Here is an 18,795-nt window from a genome sequence, read left to right on the forward strand (position 1 = left end):
AAATGGTATACAGGTGGTACAAATGTAAACAACGTAGGAGTTAGGCTAGGAGTATGTCCAAGGCTTGGTGGAAGTGATACTAAAACTGAGACTTAATTTAATCTGAGGTAACCCATCAGCTATGACTCGCTTTTTATATACATTAATATTCGGTAAATTGCGAGAGTCATTGACCATTGTTGATGTAGTTCGCAATTGGAAATTCTGCTGACCGCCACATCGTTGCAACTTTGAGGCATTTCGATGACCAAGCCCGAGGTAGTCGACCCTTGTCGAAGTATGTCACACCTGTAGAATATGCTGATCGTAAATGCGGCGATTATGCGATAATTGAATGACTCCCTGATTCTTGCGTTGTCGTAATTATTACGCTGACAAGGCCCGAGATTATTGCCTGCTACTAACATATCTATATAGCCTACCTGTTTTCTGCATCTTTTTGGATTGATTGACAATATTCTTTTTGTCAATTCATTGTGTTTCGCACAGTGCACTTAATCTAACCAATATCTATTAAGTGAACCCTAGCCCGTGTACGGATCGTAGAACTTGTAGATGTTTATTTATTGAAGGGGTAACTAATTTGTGGTTTCCCATTTATTTTCATGTTGTCACTACTACATTATTGTTTCGCCATGTGGATAATATTTAGTAATTACACAGAACTGATTTTTGTTTGATGTTTATTGTTTGATTGTTCAAATGCGACTAATTTTACAATGTTAACTCATATGTTATGTACATCAGTGAATCTAGACGCAGTGATCTGTATTATCAACTACGGATTTTACTTATAGATGTTACTACGAACTTACCATTGTATATTTTTCTCAAATTTTTGCCGTGCATGACTGTCGTGTAGTAAAGCTCTAACTGGATATTTTGCAAAATCTATTCTGGACATTTTTAAAATACATAAATTATTCCCTTGCAAATTGGTGTCATTTGTGATCATCGTTTTATGTCAGCAGATAGAATGAGAAAATAAAACTCGATCAATGTGCTACAACACTTGTCGCATATTGTTCACAGTCTGTATATTGCAGTGGCGAAGGGTGGAAGCTATTGTGTAATATTGGACATAAATAGTGCACACTAAACTTTATCAGTCATACTTATTTGTTTTCATTGAACTAAGAATACAATTTCCAGATGGTGCTGGTTAATTTTTAAAATTCAATTAAACCCTGCCTAAACCAAACCATAATACTTTAGGTATGCTATGGGCGATCCGACAAAAAAAGTGTACACTTTTTCAGTCATAGTCATAGTAATTATTTGTATCTGTTGAATTTAGTAGGTATACATATTACAATATGGTGTTGATTATTTTTTTAAGTTTAAAGTGCACTATTTATATCGGGTCTTAACATTGAAGTTAAGCGCCCTCCACCGAAACTCGCCCCGCACCACATTCGGTCTTAATCGAGCGTATAGCGGGGCCCTACAATTGGTGATGTGAAGCATCTGAAACAATTGGACTGGGAGTGTCCTAGGAGAAGACGCCCAAGCAGTGACGTCCCGTGGGGGTAGGCAGATTGAGCGTCGCTTGGGGGCGGCAGTTACTCGAAGGGCGGCAAATCGAGGAGAATCATTTGGAATATTTAGTGCTGACAACGCGACCGGCGCGTTTGCATTTATTAGTTGGCCATTAGATATAATTAACATGATATTTAAATATGGTAATTAATTAGTAATTATATGGTCAGCAGTAAATGTATTAACTTAGTAATAACAAAAATATCTTTTCATTAATAAATTCAGCTCACTGGTTTTTTCGGGTTCGCGATATCTGGTTTACTGCCGTTGCCCTTCGACGTCATTGATGACCATAAACGACACGGGCAGATTTGCGAATAATTAGTCTGATATTTTGTTAGTAATGGATCCATACAGCACATTTCTTAGATACTGCACCCATGAAAGGATGATAAAAAATGGGGCAGCATTTTGGCGCTGCCTAGGGGCGGCATTTTATCTAGGGACGTCACTGCGCCCAAGACTTGGGTTACTACGCTCAAAGTGAGCTTTGACTGAGTTTAAGGGTCCTAACAGCCTACCATCACCATTTAATATTAATTATTTCAATCTGACAACCCTTATTACACGATTCATTCTCATTATAATTATTATTATATTCCATAATATTACATCGTAATTAATTTTCGAAATATACGCAGATATGTTTTCTCTATGCTCCGCCAAATCCCTGGAAGACTGAGTAATTGAATTCAAATCAACTATGATTCTCTTTTAGTGTGCCATACATTATATTTGCTCACAATAACAAGATGTAGTAAATCAACACGCGTTATAATTAATTATTTATACAAACACGCAACTAACTTATAACCCACAGTCAAACGGAGTTCTCGACGTAGATCAAATATCCTTAGGCTATTACTGACGTAAGCCAAAGTTATTGGAGTGATTAAATGTCATGAAGCAGGGACGCAGACCAGGTTGCCATGGAAGAGGCAGTATCGAATTACAATGGAAAACAATATTATTGGCTTATTGGAAGGTAATGAAATTTTTCCAGTCAGCTAATACAGGAATATACGGCGGTATATTTCATATATGGCTGGGAAATTTTTCATATTATATTTATATATTATTCAGTGATGTAGTGGTTGTTTTTCTAGATCCCTTTATTGTAAGGCCGACTATCAAATTCAAATTTTATTTATTTTACATATTCCTAGTGAACATTACAAATTAAGACGTTCACAACGAATAAATAGTATTAAAACAGTAATTATGTAGACACGATGGCCGCGCGGCGCGTCGGCTTATAGCATCGTGGCTCCCAGATTCGAATCCTGGGTCTGGCAAGTACACTAGAATATGGACCTACTAGTTTGACCAAGTGGCTAACATCCATTTGTTCCATGTGTTCTTATTATGATACAACATATTAAGTAGACTGTAGAGATACAGCATACTTCACACTTCATACTTCATACGTCACGCTCCTTTGTAATAATATATTCTATAAAAAAAACATTTCGTAAGAATGTACTATAATAATGTAATAATATTATCCACTCGTATTAAAATCATAAAAAAATCATACGAGTGTCTATTCAAAAAAGGAATGTATTCGAAAAGGGAGCCGATTTTGAAAGTATAGTTGAAATAAGATTCGAAATTTGAAATAAAGAACTGTTGGAATTGATAAAAAATAATAATTACAAGATAAAAATAACTTTTTATATACAACGTTTTTAAATTGTCTGTTGAATCATATAAACTTGACTTGACTAGCTTAAACGATCAAAAAATTTGTACTTGATGGAAATAATACTGAAATGTCATTTTGACATTTCAGATTGATTTCCATAGTAACGCACGTATATATTAATAATTTTGTTACTAGGACCCCAGACCGCTAGCAACCAATAATAGTGGATTGGAATACGGATTTCTTCCGAAATAACTTTTCATACAAAACAGAATTAACTGAAAATGAATTCAATTCTACTTAAAGATGGCTAATAGTATGAAAAAAATGCATTGGCATCGTGTTCTGATATATTCTAAAAGTTTCAAATTTCTAGCTAGTTGGGAAGTTAGTTAAAAATCTATAGCAAGGTTTGTACTGGATAAATAACCACCGGACAAATTAGAATACGAGCTAAGAAAAACATTGTAAAATACATATTATTATTCATAATGTGTAGGTACCTATTATACCTAGTTATATTATCTGACATTCTTTGACGACATTTTTATCATTCGTTTTAGTTTAAACCTTACCTGTTCCTTTAACATTTAACTGTTCTAGCAATTTCTAGAATAAGTCTAACGCAATTACCAGTATAATATACTGGTTATATTAGATATACAAAATGATATTGGCATTTTTTACTAATGGTACGTACCACGTAATATAAATTGGTATATATATTTATATCTACAGTGAATTGGTTTGAAATTGCAGTACATATTTTCATCTATTTAGGTAGGTACTTATTGTTTTTTTCCCGCGTGTAACTGGATCTTCAAAATTTAAATGAAAAACTTATATAATCCAATCGACTTTTGGAGGGATCGTCGTCTCTGTCTCGATTTCTTTGCCTCGCAGGAAACTTCTTTTTGAGCTGAAATGTTTTTACACATTACACACACTGTGTATGTGAATGAATAGAAAAGAAAGAATAAGATACTCCATATAAATATTCAATCAAAAACTGAATTTTAATGTTAACAGTAAAGATAAATGTCTCAAAGACAAAAGTGATGAGGAACTGTTTTTCGGACCCTGCGATTATCTGTATTTCTGGCACCCAACTCGAGCAAGTCAGCAGCTACGTCTATCTCGGACAGCAGGTGTCCATAGACGGAAGCATGCACGATGAAATTGCTCGAAGAACAAAGCTGGGATGGAGTGCTTTCGGACGTCTGAATATTATCTTCAAGAGTGACATACCATTATGAGAGATGTCCAAAGGCTAAGAGTCACACAGCGAGGCATGGAGAAGTGCATGTTGGGCATCACGCGAAAGGACCGTAAGAGAAATGAATGGGTTAGGAAGAAGACAAGAGTACGTGATGTAATAGACGTTTACAGCTGAAATGGAGATAGGCGGGGCACATTTCTCGCCGAAAGGACGGCCGCTGGACAAATGCCGTCATCCAATGGTACCCAAGGGGTACGAAACGGCCACAGGGTCGCCCTAAAAGCCGCTGGATTGACGAACTGGTAAAGTTCGGCGGAAATACGTGGCAGCGAACGACACAGGATCGAGAGAGTTGGAGAAAGCTTGGGGAGGCCTTCATCCGGCAGTGGATTGACCCCGGCTGATGATGATGATGATACGAATTCAAATATATATTAATGATCATATATGCTTATTTTCAAATGCTATAAACGTAATGTGAGATAAACATATTCTATAATAACATCTACCAACACAAAATAGAACTAACGATCTCGTTGATTGAATTATAGAAATTGAGTTGAAATGAATTATGTATTATTGTCACAAGACCAGACGATGAGCAATTACGGGTCATAAGACAACCGTGATTGCGAATAAAGTCAGTTAGCTCAAGACAGCCGATGTGTGTTGGCCAGTTATCGCTAAACCACGGTTTATTGATTAATTCAATTATAATACAGACTGATCCAAAAGTTAGTTTCAAGTGATCAAGCGGACATTGGCATGTTGTTATACTTTACCGTCGCTACCTAACCACAGTGTGACTCTGTTCGACCTTCGTTGCACTAAATCTGTTACGATTTGAGTGAACGTCGCGTCTATATCATCCATCCTGAACTTATCATCTTCATTCATCAACCTCATAATAAATCATCCATCGAAAGCGTACCGTCCGTTTACCAGTGCGTGACAACAGAACAGTGACAAAACAGAACATGACAAAACAGAACATGACAAAACAGAAAATGATAAAGCAGAACATGACAAAACAGAACAGTGACAAAACAGAAAAACGATAAATATAACTATGACCTTTCAGGATAAATATAAATTTAATATTGAAATTGTCCTATCTCTATTATGTTGATAGATTTTTAATAGCACAGATTTTCAATATGCCATAATAAATCAAATTATATACCTAATTTCTGTATTCTTAATCGCTAGAAAGCCTCAAATAAACGGGACTTTGCCGGCAAGCTTAGGATATCTCATCTTAATCAATATAATATGTTCAAAATGATTGGGTGACTAGTTACAACGAAATAATGACCTAACCTAACCTAACCTAAATAGATTCCACAAAAATTAATGTGTCATTTTTCCCCTGGCTGTTCTGTTTTGTCACTGTTCCGTTTTGTCATGTTCTGTTTTGTCCGGTTACCGTTTCGAAAATACTGCGGGATTGGCTTGGCGTATCTTTATCTTTATACATGTATACCACATTCGTATATTATCACACACATAGTTAAATATATCTACGTATATATATATATATAAATTCACTTTGCGAATTTGACTACTGTGTAGTCTAAGAAATGGCGAGAGAAAGAAAAATAACGAGGCAAGAGAGAAGTCGAGGATGGTTCAAAGAAATAGACGTTTAAGGAAAACGTTTGATGTACGGCAAGGGCAAAATGATTCGATAACATTCGACGCATACGATATTTATTTTATTTAATGTGACAAAAAGTTCAATTGGATGAAATCACTCGATCGAGAATTTGGCGCTTATGAGGGATTGCAGGACGTGGCATAATACGTCAGCGCTGCGACTGAAAGAGAATCGTATTATTGTCAATGCTATTAAAGATAACAACATTAAAGGAAGCTATTTTTTTATATTTGACAAAAATAATAATACGTGGGGTGTAAATGACAAATGTAATATGAATTCTGCCATTCGGATGTTCATTATACATATGTGTATCCCAGTGGCGAGGGCTGGAGGTAGGCTGTTAAGATTCGACATAAATAGTCTTCTTGGAGACTGACGGAAATTTCTTTCTAGTTCTACACGTCGTCCTTCAGTCTATCTACGTTGGCGATGATGAAATAGTTGCCGTTCTAGAGCGCTGAGAGCGATGTCTCGTTTCTTCACACGCACCGTAGGGTTTTCTTTTTTCTTCTCGACAGGCGCATCCTGGAATCAAATATAAATGAAGTATAGGTACATCATATCGTCGGTGTTTTTTAAAAAGAGCGAATCAACCATTTTGGCGAAATCGAGATTTTAATGAAAATACAATATGTACCCTACTAGCTTTGTTGTGTAAAAACGGCGAATTTTTATCTCCACAGAAAAGTACTTAAAAACGATAATCGACTAAAATTAAATTAATTAAAATTACGAAATAAAACGCAAATGTGACATATTAGGCCTTTTAAAATATTATATAATAATACCTATTATAATGACAGTATTCTTTCTAAGCTTTATTATAAACTTATTAGATATTTATAATCATCTACAGATAAAAAACAAATAAATGTAAAAAGTTAAAAACCCTCCTCTTGTAAAGTAGCATTTTGGTTAATTCGCCCTTTTTACAAAACACCGACGATGTATCAGTGGCGAGGGATGGAGGTAGGCTGTTAATATCTTACAGAAATAGTGCACACTAAACATTGTCAGTCACATTTATTTGTTTTCGTCGAACTAAAAATACAATTCGCAGATGGTGCTCGTTAGTTTTTAAAATTCAATTGAAGTCAAACCATAATAGTTTAGGTATATTATGGGCGATCCAACAAAAACGTGAAAATTTTTCAGTCATACTTATTTGTTTTCGTTGAATTAAGAATACATAGTATTACAGATGGTTCTGTTAGTTTTTTAAAATTCATTATGCCTTTCCCATACAAGACCATAATTGATAAAATATATTTTATAAATAAACGCCTATGTTTGCCAATTATCTACTATGGCTTAGATTAGGCAGGGTTCAATTGAATTTTAAAAACTAACAAACACTATCTACGCATTGAAGTTTTAGTTCAATGAAAACAAATATGTATAATTGACAAAGTTTAGTGTGCACTATTTATGTCTAATCTTAACAGCCTACCTCCACCCTTCGCCACTGGTGTATCGACTGTATCCCTGAATAACTACCACTGTAACTCCTGGAAGTAAAATCCACCCCCACTACTGGATTTCCCACGCCTATAATTTAGTGTTATTCGACATCGAATATTATTAACATTAAAATGCCTAAACTTAAAACTAAAAAACTAAGTCTTGAGAGTGGGTCTATTGTTTGGGTACCGCATCAGTTGAAGTATGGCCTTATGGTGGAGAGGGTTCAGAAGAAATTCTTGAGACTCCTTTACTTGAGGTTGTATGAATACTATCCGTCGCTTTATCCAACTGATGTTCTCTTAGGCATGCTTACATACTGCAGTCTGCAATTTAGAAGAGATCTTTATTTAGCTACGTATTTTTTTCGACTTATACGAGGTATAAATGAGAACTCTGCCATTATAGGCAGTATTGACCTGTGTGTCCCTGATAACTATCTTAGAAATAGAAACCATCAGTTGTTTATTCTCCCAAGGTGCAGAACCAACCTGCCACTGGTAATGCCAATTGGGAGGGCGATAACTATGTTCAACAAAATTGCTTCGGGTGTTGATATATTCCACCTACGTGAGGATGAGTATAGGTGGACGTTGTTTTATAAATTCTTAGAATAGGGTCTGCTTAACTGATCCGGTGTACTTCCTTGTACCTATCTAATTTATATTTTTTGTATTTACACATTTCTACTGTTTAATAACATACTAACTATCTCTATTATACTGATATATCTCTTTTTTATGTAATACTGTTTTATATTTCTTTGTTTCTAAATGTCATGTTGTAAACGTCTTAAATTTATAATTTGTAATGTCCACAATATGTTAAAAATAAATAAATTGAAATTAAAATTGAAATAAACCTTTGCGAAAGCAAAAGCAAGAGCATTGTTTCGAATATATTATATAATAAGTATTATGAGGATGAAAAACAGAAAATATTTATTTTAATTCCTCTCAATAGTGCCAGAATTAGAGTATCTGCTATGACCAGTGAACATGTAATAGTGTCAGCACGCAAAAAAAAACGTGACGTAACAGTGTCTGACGTAGATGACTTTATATAAATGTCACATTGTGCAATGTAATACGAACAAAGTAAACGTGACATTATATTATAATACAATTGAATCTCCATCTGTCGCGTTTCCACATATTATATCGTTCATTTGGTCAGATCCCGAAAAACGCTCATGCAAAATTACCAAATAATAAATTATGCCATTGATTATTTCTCCGATCATTGCTTTCCCACCCTGATCATTTAAAGTTTTATCTAGCTTTTCGTATTTTCCTTGATTGATCTTTTTTATGCTGACTATAATAATATATTATGTGCATAGTACTTACTAGGACGCAATCGTCCGCAGACGTCCGTGTTGTAAACAGTGCATTTATATTTTATATCTCACAATATAATTAAATTATAGGTTCATCTACCTACAGCATACACTCTACATCCATGCGTAAAGAGTGTTAAATTCTAATTTTAATTGTTAGTTATTAGATTTTTTCCATATAACCCATGCATTATTTTCCTGCATTTCGTACGGGGGAAAATGGCTTATTGACGTGTTATAATATGATATTTTATTATTCTTCTCTTCCACGGCGCTACATCCCGGGGTGGGATTTGGCCTCCTCCACAACCGCTCTCCACTCATTCCGGTCTCTCGCCACACTTCTCCAGTTACCGGGTCTTCCTATATGAAGCTAGTCCACTTCTACAGCGTCAGCCAATCTCCTTCTTGGACGGCCTCTGGGTCTCTTCCGTTGGGGTAGCCCTTCATGATCCTTGGCGCTCTAACTTCAGTCATTCTCTCCACATGTCCCGCCCATCGTAGTCTTTGGGACTTACAGTACCTTATGATTGTTTGCTGTTCAATCAGCTCTTCCAACTCGTGGTTTATTTTTATTCTGTAGTTCCCATTTTCCAACGTGGGTCCAATGATTTTGCGGAGTATTTTGCGCTCGAAGACAGCTAATTTGTTTTCCTCGTTTTGAAGTCTCACAGCCGTAAGTGACCACTGGCCTTATAATTGTTTTATATATTAGAAGTTTACTTCTTCGGCCTAGAATTTTCAACCCCACCAGTCGCTTGCAGGCATACCAGCATTGATATTTTATTATTACAACGTTTTTATTAGGTCGTATTCTTATTTGTCCGTTGGTTTTTTGTCCGGTACAAATCTTGCAATCGATTTTTAATTAACTTCCCGACTAGCTAGACATTTGAAACTTTTAGAATATATCAGAACACGATGCCAATGCATTTTTTTAATACTTTTAGCCATCTTTAAGTAGAATTAAATTCATTTTCAGTTAATTCTGTTTTGTATGAAAAGTTATTTCGGAAGAAATCCGTAATCCAATCCACTATTATTGGTTGCTATGGAATTATTAATATATACGTGCGTTACTATGGAAATCAACATAAGTGTCAAAATGACATTTCAGTATTATTTCTATCAAGTACAATTTTTTTTTGATCGTTTAAGCTAGTCAAGTCAAGTTTATATGATTCAACAGAAAATTTAAAAACGTTGTAAGTATATAAAAAGTTCTTTTTATCTTGTAATTATTACAAGTCAGCATCGCTTTTCAGTAGACATTTTTATATTTCGATCCCTACGTTACCAAGAATTATACTCCACCATATTATATATATATATATATATATATATATAAAAAATATGGATTAAAACTTTAATTTAAGTTTACTCAAAACGAATAAATCGTACGTTAATTATTATACTGTACTGAGTGACGATGTAGAGCAGAGGTGAACTAAATTTAAAATAAATCAAAATGTCAGACACCGCCATCTTTTAATATTGTGACTTCTAGAAATCTCGATAATTCCGATTCCTTCAGGAATAATTTCGTTCAAGTCAATTTGAAGATTAAAATACCACCACGCGGATAGTTTTTCTTATTCAAATCTCTCTCTGGCTTCGAATAAAAGCGATGACATTTTGCTAGCTCGTTGAATATTCAAATAAGTCAAAAAACTGTTATTAAGTATACATTATCGAAACGAACACATAGAGTATAAAATCTTGAAATTTCGAATCATAGAATATCGTTTATTCAACTCTCGTGACATCTTTCAGGTGAGCGATTAAAATTTTCTCTCTGACTCGACAGTAATTCGATTATAGATTTCTTTTCAAACTTCACAATGTCCAATTTGGTGGTAAGTTTTAATAAATAAATGTTTTAATATTACCACTTTTTAATCATGGCTAAATACACACAAGATTTTAAAATATTTTATATAGTAGTACAAACCTTCAAAATATACCTTTTATCACACATCGGCATGCACTTGTGGCTAGTTGAGCGAGTGCTTTAACAATATTTAAATTACCAATGAAACTTGGTTTCATTCTTGATAATACCTTAAACCCCATCCCAAATAACTGAAGATATTTTCAAATTCCGTTAAGAGCGTACATAAGTGAGACGGCAAATAATTTTCAACACTATGTGGGACGTAATTTCGGCCGCGTTGCCATTCGGAGAGCGATAGTCGACTTGTAAGCACGTGAATTTATTTTGTGATGGCGTTGGAGGAATAAAATCGTGTAAAGATGACTAAAAAACGTTCCGCATGTACTTGAAAAAGAAAACATATAAACGATATACGAATATACTATTATTATTAGTAATATAACAATAAACATAACATTAGATGGACGCATGTTGGATTTTTATGACAAATTATATTTCGTTCGGCTCGCGTCATTTGCACAATCCGCGCATCGCCTAGTCACTCTTTTAGAGTCTAGAGAAATCTTTTTAGACCATGCCTCAGCTGAGGTATAGCCTTAATATATGGTCACTAGTTTTTTAATTCAAATTAACTTATTAGTATTATGGATTTTACATTAGTATTATATTGTATAGATAGATGGTGTAAGGGTTGGTCAAATTTTTTTGATATGACGTCCTTTTTTTTGTTAACATTAATTTTTTGAATATACATAATTTGAAAACATCTCATGCATATTGATACGTACTAGAAAAAAATATACGACACCCGACGGGACTTGAACTTGTAACCGCTGGATTTGCACCAGTGTGCTTTTCCAATAAAGCTACGGGCATCCCACTTAATTACGACAGTTTTAACTAGTAGTTCTTACGGTACTATTCGGTTATTGAACGAATAATTCACAAGATTTGAGAATGTAACATTCTATATTATATTGAGCATACATAATTTGGAAACATTTCATGCATATACTTATGTATGTTATATATTCTATAGAATGTTAAATTCTTCAATATTGTGAATTATTCGTTGAATAAAAGAAACAGTTCATTAAATGATTAGCATGTGGCAAGTACGTCATAAAAACAAAATATTTGGAGTAATCCGTGACGTCGCTCAGTAATTAAGGCATTTAAATGATGCCTACCTTGATTTAATATACAAAAACCGATAGCCAACATTGTAACACAATACGATAAGCATTTAATGTAAAGTAATGTAATGTAATAGTTTTTTTATACACATGGCTCGGTAGCTCATTATCAAGCGACAGATATAATATTATGTTATCTAATATGGCAATGCGAATTTTCTTTAACGGATGCTTGTGGCGGAAATTTAAAGAGTAACCAGGCGATAAGAGGGCTGACCAAAGAAGAGACGTTGGACATGGCTCGACGATTCCTCAAGAGAGTTTTGCCCTGGCCAGCCTATAAACGAACCGGATTACGGCGTCCTAACGACCTAAAAGGCCGCTAAATATCATCGACATGGTGTATGCGGTGGAGCTACAAGATGCTGGCATATTAGCGAGCGACAGAGATTCTTAGAAACACCTCGTAGTGTTTACATTTTCCAACTAATTAACTAACAAAATACACGTAATCGTTAGATAAACTTAAAATAATTGATTAATATCTAGCCTTCCCGCTGAATTTCATTTGTATTCATTCCAGATACGAAACCAATAACCTTCTGCAAGTGTCGATTTATTATGCCACAGAATCGTTGCACTGTAACGTCTCACAGTGGCTGGGGTTTGTCGAACTGCCTGCCTATCTATCGTACCATTCTAAATTACCTGATCATCATTCCGAGTATAAATCATTGGCATAAGCTACGCATTCAATCACAATGTGCGATTCCAAAAACGTGGGGAATAGAGTGATACTTATCACTATTATGACCCGACACTTCTATCTGACGTTTGTGCCGTCAAATAAATATACGGGATACATATTACGTGAGAACTTTAAGATATTTGATTAACAATTTTATTGTGTAAATAATACGAATGAAAAATGTCAGCAATAGCCGAAACACAAAATGACAAACAGTAGATACCGTGTGCCCACCCCTAATTCGGTAAAACAAAAGACCGCCCACCAATCAAGTTGTCTAACATCGGCCACTGCAGATGTGTCTATAAATAGAAATGCACATGAGCGCCCGCATCCTAATATTGATTTCAGTAATTGCAATGCATTGTAATTAAATGTGTTAAATTAAAAAAATTAATTAAATTAAAAGAATATGTAAAATTCAATATTAATTTTAATAAGGTTAATAGAATTTTAATTGTCAATATTAAATTTGCGTCCTATATCTCGTTCTAAGCAGCAGCTAGCGCAGTGCGGTCATCTGAACCCGCGATAAAAAAGATCACGCCGAATAGTTCATATCACGGGATAAATAACTTTCGGAATACGACATATCATATTTATCACTTTTTTATTGATTTTGGAGTAAAGTGATATGTTAGAATAGCCATGTTGCAATAATTTTGGAGATTTTACAAAGTGTTACAATGTGTCCGCTATTCAAAAAGGGTTGGGAGTCGTTACCGTAAACAAATGTGGAAAAACGAGAAATTTTGCATACTATTACAAATTAAAGAAATAAGTAGAATACCTATAAGTAGGGACGATACTTTCTTTCGATATTATGTCCCTACCTACTAATGGCGAAGACTCCTTACTAGGCGATTATTTAAAGTCTACCTTCTTAAGAAAAATATCTTTTAATGGCATATCACTTGATTATTTTATATTCTACAAAAATAATTTAATTTGCCAACGATAGATGTCGTAAATATAGGAATGTATTATACAGATTACAAAACAATCTGCAAAGGTTTAAAAAATATATATACCACAGCGCGCCATCTGTCTCGACGTAAATAAATATCGGATTATTTGTCAAGTAATTCTGATGTTTTTTCGTATGAACTTTATGTCACGTAACCTTGGTCAGTCTATCGAATTGTATGAATTATGGTAGGCTCCTATCGCAGAGCCTAAAACCTTCGCGCATAATATTGTTATCATGACTGCACTTTATCCGAAATAATTAATAATTAGATAATTTAAAAAAAAAATCTATGACGTTTAATCGCATATTAATAAATATAAGTACCTAAATTGTTTTTAAAAATAAATAGAAATTTTATCTAATGATTTTTGATGTGTATAATTGTTTTAAAAAATACGTAATTTAAACTCATCGCCCAATTTTATGCCGTCAGTGAGTTTTTGAAGTTTCATTGAATTAGTGTGTCGTTTTCATTAGTTTGTATATATTTATGAGAAGTAATATTGTATTATCTTCTTATTTCTCGTAAGTAAACCTAACAAGTGTGCTCTTTTTCTCAGATCTCTACAGCCAACCTCTTTTCGAAAGTCACTCTTCGCCACTGCTATCTTCAAAGTTCAAGGAAAAATATAAAAATCCATAAATGTTTTAATTTGGTATTGTATTTTGAATACCATGAGATGACATTCATAGAATATTGATTGTAATATAATGCGATTGGCAATTTCTGGGATAGCTTTAAGGCCAACTCACCGATTAAATAAACATGTTCTTGGCTGCGAGAATGTATAGACATGGCTTAGTCCTAATACTAATTAATAATATATGCACAGCGTCAAGACTATTGGTCAACATTATTTGTAGACATTGCAATAATTCAATAAAATCACGCACACGAAAGAGTTACATATCAATTCAATGCTAATAGATTATTAAACAAAATAATATAACTATATTATATATTATAGAGCAGTGATTCTCAACCAGTTCCGTGAGTCATACCAGGGGCTATATTGTGAGCTTATGTTTTCTTAAAAAAAATATTTATTTATTTTAAAACAATTCATTGTGGACATAATATATTTAATAGGTAGGTACATAACAAATATTACCCTCAGAGAAAAAATATATAAACAATGTTGAACAATAAATTTTTTTAAAAAAAAGTAGCATATCACTGTAAATGTATTATAATATGTCTCTGAGGAGCGCATTGGTTAGTCTCGTACACCTTGCTAATGGTGCCTGTCACGAGGAAACAGTTCTGATCCATAAAAATGAAAATTCTTTAGGATATCAGGACTGGAAACCATAATGTCTCTCTTCAGAGCCCAAGTGACCCACGAGCTTCGGTAGAGTGAAAAGCGGGTATGCGTTGTATATTAGTTATCGTGGACCATACCCTTGCTTTTTCGTACAATGTGATTCTATAAAACTACATTACTTAGACATAAATTTAAATACATATTGTACATGTTTGCTAGATTATCCATTAAACAAAATAGTTAAGTATATATACTATTTTAATTTTTAAAAATGCAATTTCGTATTATTATTGGCTGTCTAGTTTAACTTACGATATTTTCAAAGATATAGTGATAAGGTTTTTACGTTCTTTTATTGCATTTATCTGTTATATAAACGAGAATTAACTATATCCCGTATCAGTATGTAGATATTTGCCATTGGTGAGTGTGCATAGTGCCTGAAGATGCTGAAAGATGAAACCCTGGTGGCAAATACTCAAATGGAATAGTACAAAACTTAAATTAATATTAATAGTATTTTGTAAAATAAAAAAAATACAAATTGATAGAATGCCAGCTAGTGTATTTACATTACGAATAATAATTATAGATGGAGTCTGTCATAAATACCGTATAATTGTTATTTTCCTCCATTTATTTCTTTATTTTTATGCATATTGCAAGATGTTTGTGTATTAACTTTTACTATTTCGTGATGTTTTTGGTATTGTATTGTCTAGACAGGGTTCCAATAGCCCATTGGTCTCGTTTCTAGTATTGGGCAGTCGTTAATGACATGCTTGACTATATGAGACGTGTTGCTGTCACATTGAAAGCAGTGATCGCTTATCAGTTTGAATATTTTTCGATAGTAATATGAGAACTAGTGAAATTTTGTAAAACAACCTTCAAACATTTTACATGTCCTACGTTTTAATAATGAAGCATAAATTATTATATTAGTTTCAGGTATTTTAGATATTTTTTTAATTGTTTAGATACCAAGTTATTATATTTCGAATAAAAATATTAATAATTACATTTACAGACGGATCATGCGTTGCTTAGAGGCGACACATTAAAAAGGGAGGCAAATGAAGGAACGAATACGATTTGCTAGAAAGTGCTCACATCTTAGTTTACAAATTAATGGAAGCATTAAAATTCCTGGTAACCCATCCTATTATTGTGATACCCAAAAGCGGTTTATCGCACAGGAAAAGTTTTCAGAAGGGGACCTCCAAACATGTCAACGCCTTAAACATACATTTACCTTGAAACGAGACTATGTTTCGTTAAAATCCTCTAATGCTCAGTGACTATTATAATAATTCGGTACCAAACAAATTTGCATGAAATTTGAGACTAAAAATGAAAGGGGATGGCAGTTCTGCTTAAGGGCGGCACTTTACCTATAGCTACTGCTATTATTAGACGATTGTAGGTAATATTATAATAATATTCAAATAGTGTTTGTTATTACAGTGTTATCATTACAAACCCCATTGATATCTAGGCGAGGGATGCAACCCTAATAGGATATCGCCTGAATAATATCGAACCTAATTGCAGCGGTAAATATCTGCCATTATTATGGTACATATCGGCTGCTGCTAACAACTAATATTCTACTAATGACTGCGATAACACATTGCACAAATTGATAACTATGTATTCTGACGTCTGAGCTTCGTTTGATAGTTTTAATCGGATGCAATTAACGTGTTTAATTGCCATTTACTATTTGAAATAGATTAACAATACGTATCAAATCAATTAGAGTGTCGCCAAGTTGAGAATGATATTATTTTTATCATCACAGAAAATACCTACTTACACCTGACAACATTTTAATTCTAACTTTCTTAGGCGCGAAAAGTTTGACACAGTTAATGAAGCCACAGGTTTGCAGTTTGCAAATGCATATTAATTTATAAAACGGCCGCTAGTCATAAACTACATAAAAAACAGTCCTATAAAAGTTTGTTTGCAAACCTGTCTGAAAATATGGAGACTAATTTTATATTACCTCACTTCTATAGGTACTATTGTGAAGCGCGCTGGCTATCTCGTGAAAAAATGAAATAAAAGGGTCAAATCATAATGTTGAAACGATAATTTTGTTGTTAAACTTGTGTATTTGGTTGAAATTAAAAAAATAAAAAAAAGTGAATAAATAAATGCAAGGACCACTAATGCATTCACTGATTTAAAAAGACAAAGTGAAGGCATTCATAAAAATTGGAGCTTTGGAAATCAAAATTACAAATAAAATATGTTCGCCACTTTTAAATGATTTCCGCGCCAGATATATTGAAGCAAACAAAACTCTATATACTGAGTTCTTGGTTGGTTTGCTAATGCACTTTTCACATTATTTTATTAATAGTAAAAAAGCGCTGCTTTGTTTCGAAGCTATTAAATATTTTAAATATATGTTCGTGCGTTGCAACTTGATGTGACACGTATATGATGATTGATATACTTAAATGACAACCCCCGTGTACAATTTAGGAAACACTACATTAGAGCACCACACTGCCCTTAACTCCAGCGATAGGTAGGTGGGCGCCCGCCAAAGATCCTGGCCTGGGGACCCGCTTCAGGATGTAGGGCCCATGATAAAATCAATTTGCCAATGAACGATGATGAATTTGGATTGACTGTTGAAATTGATTGTGCTAATAAACAACCACATTCAAGACATGAAAAATAATTTAAAAATGAAAATAAAGTAGTAAAACCTTGCTTATTTTTATATTTTTTTTTCATTTTTGTATTAGTAGGTACATTATTGACTATTTAAAAAGGTGTCTGTATTATTAATTTAATGAAATAAAGGGGGGGAGGCGCCAAGATAAGATTTTTTTAAAGGGAGGCGTAGTAACATAAAGTTTGGAAACCGCTGCGTTAATATGTCATGAAAAATCCACCATGATTGATGGTGTAACCGTATTGGTTAGGTCACTTTGACAGTATTGTGCAACTCAAACAGAGCTATTCCAACTAATTAATACGATAGCACGTTTGCGCTATTTTTCTTGATCCAAAATTAACACGGATATTATTACACCGGTCAATTCTTCGTGGTTACCTAAATGTCAACTTAACACTTAACACCCGCTGCACATGCGCCATACCACTGATTTTTTTATTATTATGTCACTTTATAGTTTGTTTTACTGAAAAAAAATAAGTAAGTACTGAAATTATTGTATGTGCTATATTTCGGTAAATAATAATTATTGCTGTATTATATGTGGCGTTTATAATATATATTACATCGTATATTCTACACTGTACAAATTATATACACTGCCTTTCCAAAATGTTTTAAATATTTCACGTTTTCGATGACATTTGACAGTTTACGGGCGTGTAATGCGACAATTCAGGCTTGGCGTGCTGTGCGGTGATACTAGTGAAAACACATTTTCATAAATACGAGGGTTGTCCAAGAATTAAAGACCTTTATTATTTAAAAAATCAGTAAAATTTTATTTTTATAAAAAAGCATACGAAATTTTAAGTACATATCCACACTATTTTTCGAAGTAGTCCCCGTTACGATCGATGCATTCTCACCTCTTCCTCCACGTCCTTGTCGGTCTCGAAGCATTTTCCGGCCAAATGTTGCTTCAGGTGAAGAAAAATATAGAAATAACTTGGGCTATGAGCAGGATGTCGGAGGACATTCCATTCGAATGAATCCAAAAGTTTTAAAAGACCTAAGGGCTTTTCACACCATATTGTTTGTAAGCTTCCTTCAGCATTTTGGGCACCCAACGAGCACACCTTTACATACCCCAATTGTTCCCTCAAAATCGTTTATATGGTAGACTTACTGACGTCTGACATAGAATTTTATCGAACACGCCTTAAATATTCTTGATCAGCGACGCCCTAGCAGAAAAAGACTATCTATATAGGCGCATAC

Source organism: Rhyacophila brunnea, unplaced genomic scaffold (genome assembly GCF_057557595.1).
Source record: "Rhyacophila brunnea isolate RB1 unplaced genomic scaffold, BYU_Rbru_1.0 scaffold_19, whole genome shotgun sequence".
NCBI classification, from domain to species: Eukaryota; Metazoa; Arthropoda; class Insecta; order Trichoptera; family Rhyacophilidae; genus Rhyacophila; species Rhyacophila brunnea.